The sequence below is a fragment of the Nyctibius grandis genome, chromosome 2 (assembly GCF_013368605.1).
Source record: "Nyctibius grandis isolate bNycGra1 chromosome 2, bNycGra1.pri, whole genome shotgun sequence".
In the NCBI taxonomy this organism is placed as follows: domain Eukaryota; kingdom Metazoa; phylum Chordata; class Aves; order Nyctibiiformes; family Nyctibiidae; genus Nyctibius; species Nyctibius grandis.
Genome location: NC_090659.1, coordinates 113,781,207 through 113,793,244, shown reverse-complemented (window position 1 = coordinate 113,793,244; position 12,038 = coordinate 113,781,207).

Here is a 12,038-nt window from a genome sequence, read left to right as displayed (position 1 = left end):
GAGTATTTTTGATCTCCCAGTGTGGTTTGAGAAAGAACTGAAATATGTTTGTGAGCGTTTTCTCCACCTCAGACTTCTGATATTTTAGAATATTGTGCCAAACTAATTTTCAACACGTAGTAAAGTCTGGTATTTCAGGGAAGAGTTGGGGGTGGGGAGTGGGAGGAGAGTTGCTAAAAGAGGTTTTCAATGTGCTGGTCAGGATCACAAGGAAGCAGCTCTTTGCACAAACACGTTCAAGCAATACTTATGCAATGTCATGCATATCAGAGCAGAAGTCAAGGCCAAAGAACTGTAAGATAGCTCCAGTTTTCTGGAGAATATTTGCAATAGTATATTTCAATTTTACTACTTTGAATGGATCTCAGGTGGTTTTGTTTGTATGTGCCATTAATCCACCTATAGTTAGAATTCAGTTCCTTCAGATATCCTTCATGTTTCCCCGACTTTCCGACTTTTTGTGTATAAACTTTATTATTGTTCTACTGGTAACAGAGCTGTTGCAAACTTAGTCACTGTCTTCTGTGAATCGCTAGCCTGAACATCACTGACCTCACTGACAACATCAGAGGCTGAAACAGTTGCTGTTTTCTCACACCTTTGAAAGTACTAAGCTCTCTTGTAAAATGCTACGTTTTGTTAATAGATTGAAGAGAGACATACACACTAGAGAGAGTCACATCATTTGCAGTATTATTCAGTTGCTGATTTGCTCCAAATATGTATTTAGACTGGTTGCAGGTGATAATCATATTTGATAAAATGCACCATATTTGATAAAATACCTTCTTACTACATTAGCTGATGGGAAACTGCATCTTCATGTGCATAGATGCTAAAGGGAATGGACAGACAGCTAAGAGGCAGGAAGTCATTGCACTCATAATGCAGAGGACACAACTCTTTAACTATGCATGACAATACTGTAAGACAGTTGTTGACAAAAAGGAGAAAAATGAGAGTACGAATAAAAAAGGTTAATTTAAATGTGCGAGGCAGCTTACAATTACTCAGGAAGGAATTTGATGAGAGATCGTTAACATTTGTCAGCTTTTACTAAAACTGTCACTGTCCATTAATAATACACCTTTTTGGGAACTTATTTTCCATCTCATTAAAACGACAGTGGCAACATTGGAGAAAGCTGGCCAGGTGAAATCTTAATCTCACTGAAGTTTCATGCAGATCTCCTGTTCTTCTTCTGGACCAGAGTTTCAGCTGTTGTGCCCTTTACTTGGAGGTCTTTTATTCATGCATTAGCCAACTATTTCATTGGTGAGATCTAATGTAAGTTGTAGCTGTGCACATCATTAAAAAGAAATAGGTAATAGCTTAATACTATCCACAAAATTGTGTAAGCCATCGTTTCTGTGGTATCACATCGAACTGTGATATTCGTGTGCCAATAAAGCTAACTTAAAATAGCAACATGCCTTTGTGCACTTTGGGTTGACTGCCTAAAAATGAAGGTAATATATCATCACCCAAACTTTCATAGTGAATGAATAATGCATTGAAAACTAATTTTATATGAAGTCAATCAAGAAAATCCACTTTTAATATTTAATTTGTAGTGATCGGTCTCCTCCACTACTTCGCAGCGGTGTGGAGGTTCTAATGCAAGACTGTTATGTGGAGATCTCATTAACCTTAAACCAGAACAGAAGCAGCCTGTTCAGTGCTAAGAAGGCTGTAACCCTGAGGAAATACCAATGAAGATGATATTCGTTTTTGTGTTCAGTGAAGGTGATATTTGTTTTTTATGTACTAGGTGTATTTACTGAACAGAAACAATGACTTCAGGAAATGCATAAAACTTTGGGTCAATCAATGCACCACAGTAACTTATGTGGTTTTAACTTCAAGTACAGCAATAGAATGACAGGTCTATGTGTTTGCATTTGCTTCCTAAAACAGCCCACTGCAAACTCTCTTTCTGTCCCAAATCTGAGCCTATATTTCTGTCCTAAAGAAGCATGATTTTGGAAAGGGCTGCTGATTACATTTCTTGTAATTAGTTGTCTCATACATATATATTTATTAGAAAAGGATGGCTAGAAAATATTACAGTAGCCTGAAGTCTGCATTAGGTTATAAAGGAATTTATTTGTGTTTACAATGCATGAAGTAAAAAGGTTTTTATTTTTTTAACCTCTCCTATAGGCATGCTTTTAAATATTTGAAAGCAGATTAATCTATCTACATGACGACGTGCTCAGGCATGTAAATACCTGTGACATGAACTGAATTCACCTACTGTGATTCAATATCAGAACTCAACTGCAACTAATAAAGACTGATGGCAAAGTGAAAGTTTCTGATTCACCTAATGATCTTACTGGTGCATTTAAAACAATTCATCTGGCAAACGTTTTAATGTTCACATTGGGATATTTCCATTTGCAAACAAGAATTCTGATGTTTACATTTCCAATTAAACATACTTTTAGATATATGGTTGCTGTTCTGCAGCTTCTGTCATTTGGTTGAAAGAGTCTTTTTCATTACAATTTTTTTTTTTCCTAAAATGCTTTGTTTGCTTAAAAAGGCTTAAATATATGACATAATTATTAAAAAAAAATATTTTCCACTAACTTTATGTGATTCATTTTAGTGGGCATTAATTACACAGAAATTGAGATGCACCCTTTGCACATTTAATTGAAGGATAGAGCAGGAGTTGCATGCTTACTGCTTTCTTTTACTGGATCTTGATTGGAACTGAATTTGCTCAATCACAGCAGAAATGTGCCCACATATACTGAACTGCCAGATGTGGTCAAAACCTTTATCACAGACATGTGTGATAAAGTGTCAGGTATCTGGCAAAATCTTCCTGTTTTTTTTTTTTTCTGAGCTGCTACAAGCACAAGGATTTGGAGTAAAAACTTCTTCAGCAAACCATTAGTGCCAGAAGGACAGATGGAGGAGGAGGAAACACTTATGGAAATGATTGAAGATGGTAGGACTCTCAGGAGACAGAAGTTACACTGGGGAGCAGAGGTTATTTCAAGAGCCAGGGGTTAACATACAACTCTACAATATCGATCAAAGCCCTGCTTCTTGAAGCAGTAGCTGCCAAAATGTGAACATGTGCAACCTCCTGTTAAAGTCAAAGGAGGTAAGACATGCAGTAGACCTTGATTCAGCTTACCAAAGCATGGACTTAATTCATGTTCTCAAAGATAGGGAGCAGGTGGTATTTCAGACACATGGTATCTGGGACATCTGCACAGAGGTGGTAGCTATGACCCAGGAAAGTGGGGAGACCTGGGTTAAGCCTTCCAGGCTGGCAGCTGAAGGCCAGGCAGTCTGGGCAGTTTAGGCAACTAAGCTGATCTCTATTTGTTTATCTCAAACCACTTTGTCCATCTAAGATTTGCAAAGTTCAGCCTCCTTCTACATATTAAAGGCACAATGAATGTTTAAAAGTTGTCATTTTACAAGAAAAAAAAAAGAAAGCCAGTGAAACAGGTGACCTTGCATGAGTTTTGTGCCCTTGTGGTAGGTTGACCCTGGATGAACACAAGGTGCCCACCAAAGCTGCTCTGTCACTCTCCCTCCTCATCTGAACAGGGGATAGAAAATATAACAAAAGGCTCCTGGGTCGAGATAGGGACAGGGGGAGATCACTCACCAATTGCCATCATGGGCAAAACAGACTTGACTCAGGGAAATTAGTTTAATTTATTACCAATCAAATCAGAGTAGGATAATAAGTAATAAAACCAAATCTTAAAACACCTTCCCTCCACCCCTCCCTTCATTCCAGGCTCAACTTCACTCCCAATTTCTCTACTTCCTCCCCTCTAGCAGTGCAGAGGGATAGGGAATGGGGGTTGTGGTCAGACCATCAGATGTTGTCGCTGCTGCTCCTTCCTCCTCACACTCCTCCCCTACTTATTTGTATTCCCACATTAGATCTCCATCTCGTCAGCAGTGAAATCTTGCCCTGAATTTAAAATTAAAGCCAAAATACTCCTAAATCATCCTTTCAGGGTTTTTTAAAATTTATTCAGTGTTTCGTGGTTTTCCTGTTTTGAAACAGTGTATTAAATTTAAAGGGTTCTTCCTGCCTTTGAAAATCTTTAAAGAGTAGGTCTCTCAAATGTAATTATTCACCCTCCAATGTACAATAATTCAAATAATCATACAAAATCATGACTATGAAAGCAACAACAAATTTGTAAGCTCCAAAAGCAAAGATGCTTCAGATGTACAATTATTCACAAAAATATTTCAAAGAAATACTGCAAAAATAAAAATGCAACATAAGGATTTTCTGAGGATGAGAGATAAGATCTCTCACCTACATTTTCAAGGGACTAGAGAGAATGGTATCATATGGAAATCTTAGGAGAAAAGACTTAATAATCACATAACAGAGACTTGAGAACAGCTTATTGTTATTAATTTGATCACTATTTGTATCTATAGTTCATAAATAAGGATCAGGTTCAGTTTTTTGTTTATGGATGTAGAAGTAAAAACGTTGACCCAAAAGACTTCAGTCCAGGAAGCTGACTGATGACTGACACTGTTTTCTTTTATTATTCTTTTGAAGTGTAACATTTTGGACTCAGAAATTATGTTTTCTTTTTCAACATCACATTATGTGGCACGTGGTATGTTTTGGCATGTAAGTAGAAAAACAAAAAAAAAATCCAGACTTAGCAATTCTCAAATGGAAAAAATCTTGAAACTGTAAGTTATAGACATTCCTGCCTGTTCTAAAATGACTGCTTTGTTAAACATTCTCAGTGAGAATGAGGAAAGGAGTCATCGCTGTTTGCTTTGTAGATTCAACAACAGTACATGCAAAGCACATATGTGAACACATATGATGCAGATAAATAGATAGATAATGTATGTGTTTGTGTATTTCAGAGCCTGGCTCTCATCTCTTTCTTATATTGTTCCTGACAGTCAAACTTTTATCTTCCTCTTTATCCCACTGCTTTAAGAAGTCTGTTCAGTATTTTACTTTTTACCACGGCAATGAATAGCTATAAGCCTACTGTAATCAGAAGTGCGATTGCAGCAATGGGAAGCCAGATCAAAACTAGCTCAGGCACTAAGCACAGGTCATATGGGCTATCCCCAAACCTTACTACATAAGGGACTATGCAGACTGTAGGGACTATGATGTAACCTATGCAGGTCACCACAGCTGCCACATGGACTTTAAGTGACCAAAGTTGGCTTGAGAACCTGTACAAACCTGCAAATGTACTACAACTCACCTGTTCAAAAACGCTACATGGCCTGTGGTTTGTTCTCTAACACAGCAATGTGGAAACAGAGCAACAGGTCCTACGCCAAAGCCATTGCTGCTGCTCCATTTTTCCACTGTTATAGCTGAAAGAAGTACTTTTGCTTTTAAGAAAATATACTGTAATGCATGTGATGTAGCTTGCCTGTTTACCTCACTCTCTCCTTTCTTCAAATAAATATTTGCATATAAATTGCTTTGAAGAATATATTACAAGCTAAGGATGGTGGAAAAAGGAATCTGAATGAATTGTAAGTCCACTTGAGGTTTTTTCAGGCTTGGAAATTTATATATAAAATGGAATCTCTTTGCAGAACAACTCCTTTAAGCTGCCAGCACTCCTGCGTTTCAAGATGATGTCACTGTTTGAGAAATAAAATACCATTGATAACAGTATAATTAATAAATCAGGGAGAAGTTCTTATGCTGACTTGGAAGTTCATTATTTGTAAATGTAGTAGTTATTGAAGGGTAAAATAGATTGCTGACAAATTGACTCAGTTTAAAAAACTTCAGAGTGGAAAAGCAGCATGCAACAGCAAAATGTTGAGGAAAAAGAGGAAATTAGGTTCAGAGAGAATCTAAGGAGGAATCTAAACTGAGGAAGAACAGTTTGAAGGAAAGAAGACCCTTCTGAGGCAAAAAATACAGAGGCAAAAGCAGAGTTGTGCATGGGTGTATATAATAAGACTGTTTTTTCAAACAACTGTTTCCAAACCTTATCTGTTTTTCATGTAAATGAGGGCAAATCAGAATTGTTAAAAGAGCTGTTAGAAGAGATGTGTAGAGTGAGACAGAGATAAACAATTCAATATTGTCTTCCACAGTCTCTGTTAAGGCAATCAGTGAAGAAAGCAATAGAAGGGACACATGGATTAGTAGCAGCAACTAAAAAATGAATGATGTACAAAAACAGAAGGTGAAGAGAGAAGGACATGTTATATAAGGTCTTGATTTTTATTTCACAGTACTACGTGACAAGACTGATAATTCTTTTTTTTAAATAAGTTTAAAAAATATATACACACATATATAATATATATAAAATAAATATATTTATAATATGTTTGTTATTTATTTGTAACATATTTTTTTTATATATCTATCTATATGTAAAAATTAAAGAATACTAGCTTTCTTAGCTGCTTGTTTTTGTCTTTTTGAGATTTTGGGATACATTTGAAAATCCATAGTTGAGTACTGGTCCATTGAAAGACCTGAAATCTTTTCTTTAAACGAAATCCAAGCATCTCCACTAATTATGTATGTCCAAGCACTTAAACTTTAAATAGAAAAAAAACTTGCTAATGTGAAACTGAATGGAAAGTGGGAGCACTGAGTATGTTCTATTAAATTAGAAGAAAACAAATATGTGTTACGTGGATAACTATAGTTTTTTTAGCCCAGCATTAATCCTGAGGTCAATAGCTGACTTGGACATGACTTAAGAAATTAAAGGAAAATAGAATAAATAATGGTAATCAACATATGTAAAATGGATTGTGTCAAACTAGATTTATCTACCACTTTCTTCTGCTTGATTTTTGAAAGAAACTAAAGATTACTTGGAAAAGTAAAAGTTCACACACTGTAGTGGGAACTCTGTAGGACATTTGGTTTGGGACTACAAAACATTTTGATTAAATGGTATATATTTAGAGTCACACTTATCTCATCATACATCAAAATTAATTTTTTAACCAGAGATTGTTAAGCAAGATCATCTCTGGTAGAGCACTTCAGGGACTGGTTATATCTGCCTGAGAATTTTTATAAATAACGTGGAAAAATCCTAGTATATGTATCAATACAAAGAAACATACCTTGGAAGCATTAGGTTATTCCTGAGCGACCTGCTTTCTAACACATGGTTTCCTTCACAGGAATGTAAAGGAGAAGGACAAATCTTACTGAGAAATGCTCTCAGCTATGCAATGGGTAGGAAGAAAGCACACCCCTAACTCTATCTTCTCTTTACACCCTAGTCAGTATGTTGGTGTCATAATGGAAAGTAGGCATAAATTCTTTTTGATCAGGACTACTCTTGTAAAATACCACTTGTGGTACTCTGATTATCACAGAAATAAGCAGACACACTATCAAAAATGTGATTCTGTTTTACTACAGCATTAAATAGACATGGTTCAGATTTCTGAGGAGATCATAAATTGCATGGTTGACATGGGAAGCACACTCGTAGATTTATGAAAAAGTTTAGAAAATTACGGAGTTAATGAACATGTGTTTCATAGATTAGACAAAAAAAAACAATGAGAAGGCAGGACTGAATATGTTGAAATCAGATGGATGTGAAGAGCAATCTATCAAATACTATCAAAATTCCCTTTTCAGGTTGTGGATTTTGGTTACACTTTCTTTTTGGTTACACTTTCTTGTTCTGCCAAGCAGTCCATTGAGCAGGTAAGAAAGTGATAGTTCTGCTATTTTGTTTTGAGTCACTTTTTTTATTTTGATAAGACAATTAAAGCCAAATTCAAAGAGAAAATGAGAAGCAATGAGAAATATAGAGGAGGTAAAAGCACATATAATTTTTTGCTTATATGCTCAGGGTGTCAAGATCTGATGAGAAGCTGCAAAAACAGTTTTTGCTTTTGCAGTTTGGTTCCTCCTCCATTTTCCTCAATCTGAGATACTCTGGGCTTGGCAGGGCTTGTTTCTTCCTATAGCAAGAGAGAATCTATCTAATCCTGTGCTGCTGGTTAAATAATCAGGTTATATTATTTTTTTCTTAGTGAGGGAGGAGGGGAAGAACAGAAAAGAATTCACGAGTGGAGCAAGGGCAGAGTGGGTCTCACAGGACTCTCAACAGAGCTTCAGTTAGGACAGCATTACCATATGTTGCCTATATTTAGTCCTGCTAGACCACCAAACTGGTGGTTATGGTGTTCTTTAAATGATAGACATAAAACCAGAATCTGTGGAGAAAAGCAGAAACCTAAATCAATATTTGAGAAAATGTATCAAATAAATGAAAGTGTTGATTCTATCTTTAAATAGATTCTGAAATATTCAGTGATAATTACCATCATGCACATAAAAATATGATCACAAACATGAAGAAGTACAATTTTTCTGCACATGCACTAGCAGATTCTATATTCAAAATGTCAGAATAAGCCACGAAATATAAATAGCAGCTGACATGTGAATTTATCCAAACATTGGGATCATGAAAGAAAAGATCCATAGAATCATAGAATATCCTGAGTTGGAAGGCACTCATGAGGGTTATCAAGTCCAACTCCAAACTCTACACAGGGCAACCTAAGAGTTAAACCATATATCTAAGAGCATTGTCCAAATGCTTCTTGAACAGCAACAGGCTTGGGGCCATGACCACTTCCCTGGGGAGCTTATTCCAGTGGTTGACCATGCTCTCAATGAGGAACTTTTTCTTAATATACATTTTGAACTTCTCCTGACACAGCTTTAAGATATTCCTTTGTGTCCTGCCACTAAACAACAGAGAGAAGAGAAGGGGAGCTCCCTCTCCAATTCCCCTGATGTTGTAGTTGTAGACAGCAATGGGGTGACCCCTCAGTCTCCTCTAAGCTGAACAAACCTAGTATCCTCAGCTGCTCCTCGTAAGTCATGTCCTCTAGTCCTTCCATCATCTTTATGGCTCTCCTTAGGACAGAGCAATAATGTAAAGATTATGTTTTGTGAATTGAGAAATTCAGGTTTTATGTGTATGCTTTCTTTATGAATATATATTTTCTTACACAATCTTACTTGGGAATTATCTCACTCAAATTTAGATCCTTACAGAGTAACATATCAGTTCCTCGATAATTCACTTATACTCCTTTCCATGATCAGTGGATTAAAATAGGCACTTTGAGGCACAATTAATCCTACCTGTCTGAACTCCTGGATCATGATTGCTTTTTTCACTACAAATTCTCTTTCCTCTTCAGGGAGCCTTCAGTGACTAGAAAAGGTATGAATGTCTATCCAATAGACATGTAAATGTAGGTAAGGAGAATCCCAAATTTATGCTCTGAGTGTTAACTTCAGCCTATTATTTAATCTCCATAAGACAGCAAGTACCATTATCAAGATTACTAAGAATAAGAGTCCAAACCAGTAACGAACTTACCAGCTCAACACTTGGGAAAGTATGATGAACATCACTAATAGGACAGGGAAGGACTTTATTCCCTTGCTATCCAGAAACAGTTTAGTGCTGTTAATTACCATGTCAGAGTATTTTCGCAATTCATTGACTTCATAGCATCATGAGTTTAATGTCTGACAGGAACTTTTACAGTAAATTAAAACTTAATTTAACTAAATTAAGTTGTAGAAATCATAGAATTTCATCCAGCAATTCCTGCATCAGGCCCACAATTTGTGTGAACCCTATATCTGACCAAGCTGGTGAAGGGTCTGGAGGGTCTGACCTACAAGGAACGGCTGAGGGAGCTGGGGTTGTTTAGCCTGGAGAAGAGAAGGCTCAGAGGTGACCTCATTGCAGTCTACAACTACCTGAAGGGAGGTTGTAGTGAAGTGGGAGTTGGCCTCTTCTCCCGGGCAACTAGCGATAGGACAAGAGGGCACAGCCTCAAGCTTCGCCAGGGGAGGTTCAGGTTGGACATCAGGAAGAATTTCTTTTCAGAAAGGGTTATTAGACATTGGAATGGGCTGCCCAGGGAGGTGGTGGAGTCACCATCTCTGGATGTGTTTACGAAAAGACTGGACATGGCACTTAGTGCCATGATCTAGTTGACATGGTGGTGTCAGGGCAACGGTTGGACTCGATGATCCCTGGGGTCTCTTCCAACCTGGTTGATTCTGTGGTTCTGTGATTCTGTGATCTCTTGGAACCCCCACCCAAATCATCCACAAAAGGGAGGGATTTTCTTATCACCAAACCACATTTAATTTTTAGTACCTGTACTGTTAAGTATCTGTCTAAAACCTGGTTTTAATATCTAAAGGAACTAAAAAAGAAGTCAGAGCCAGACTCCACTCAGAGGTACACAGTTGAAAGATGAGAAGCAATGGTTACAAGTTGCAGTAAATTTCAGTTGGATGTAAAAACAAAAATCTCAGAATGAGTGGGTAAGGACTGGAACAGGCTGCTTAACAAGGCTGTGAAATCTCCACCCTCAGGGACTTCCAAATTTGAGTGGACAAGGCCTTGCTCAAAGTGATCTAACTTTAACGTTAGTAGTGTTTTTAGCAGGAGATTAGACCAGATGACCTCTAGAGGTCCCTTCCAACCTAAATAATTATATTAATCTATAATTTTAAGATCTGCTTCTTGTTTGTATTCTGAATTAGTGTATTTTCCAGTCATCGCCAGCTACTCTAGCGTGTTAAAGCTCCTTCTATCAGATTTTTTTTTTCCATGTATGAGCTTGTAGACAATGACTTCATAATCTTATCTTGGGTATACTTTATTAGTTTCCCAAATCTTGAGTTGGTCTTGTAATTTTTTTCTATATTATTTTTAATAAATGTCCCTTTTAAGGATAGTCCCCAAAACCTGCATGTACGTATGCTAGTAAAAGTCTCTGAAGTGCTGTACACAAATACAACCTCCTCACTTCTATTTAATATTTTGCTATTATGCATCTCAAAAACATGTTCACCTACTTAGCTATAGTGTGGCCCAGGGAGCTCATGTTCACTTAATTAGCTACTATTTCCTCTAAGTCCTTCAATGTCACTGAACACCAGGACATTATTTCCCATCCTGCAAGTGTGACCTACATATTTTGTTCCTTGATGTATGCCCTTTCATTTGGCTCTGTGAAAACATATGCTGTCCAGAGAAAAGCAATTTTCTTAACCAAAGTAATTTAGTAGAGTTGGTCTTTCTCCATTACTTATCGCTCACTAGTCATCCATTATGAGCAAATTTGACCTGATCTTTGATGAAGATGTTGAAAAGCAAGAACTAACTTTTCAGAGGCATCTGGTTATGCATCCTGTTGTACAATGACACTTCATTTGTAATTACTTTCTGAAATATTATTCATAGCTGATATTTAAGCTTTGTTGATTTTGCATAGCAGTATTTTCATCAGAATGTAAAGAAAGACAGGGACAACTCCTTTATAGTAGTTTAACTGTATTATGTCAATGCAGTTATCAACTGCAGTTATCAACTAAACTTATCATGTAAAAAGACATCACATTTGTTTGACAAGATAGGCACATTTTCCATAAAACCATGTTGACTGCCATTTTAATCTTTACAGACAGAATCACTTGTTATAGTGCCATCACTGTCAGAAAACCTAGTTTAGTCATCCTATTTAACCCCTTTGAATATTGTCAGACCAGGTACACAGTTTAAAAAAAAAACCAAAACCCCTCAGTATCTATTGGAGATTTTTATCACTATTATCTAAGTTAAATAGGCAAACCTTGTTCTCATAAACATGAGCTTTCTTTGCACTCTTCTGACACTATGGGTATTTTCATATTATGAATAAGTGAGATGAGTATTTTTTGTACATGCTAAAATACAGTGGCTTCTTAAGCACATCACTATAACGGTGATGTTATTTACCTTTTCTGTCTTTTTTACCTTTTTGTCTCTTTGCCATTCATTCATGTATTCATCTAATAATTCATTCATTGGGCATGATAAGGAACATATGAAGAAAATAACTTTTCATATTTTTTGAAAACATGTAGCAACATTGCTTTTATTGTGTAAAATACAGCGAATAACAATGATATAAATGCCTAAAATATTTACATAGAAAAAACCAGAAATATTTCTTTGAGA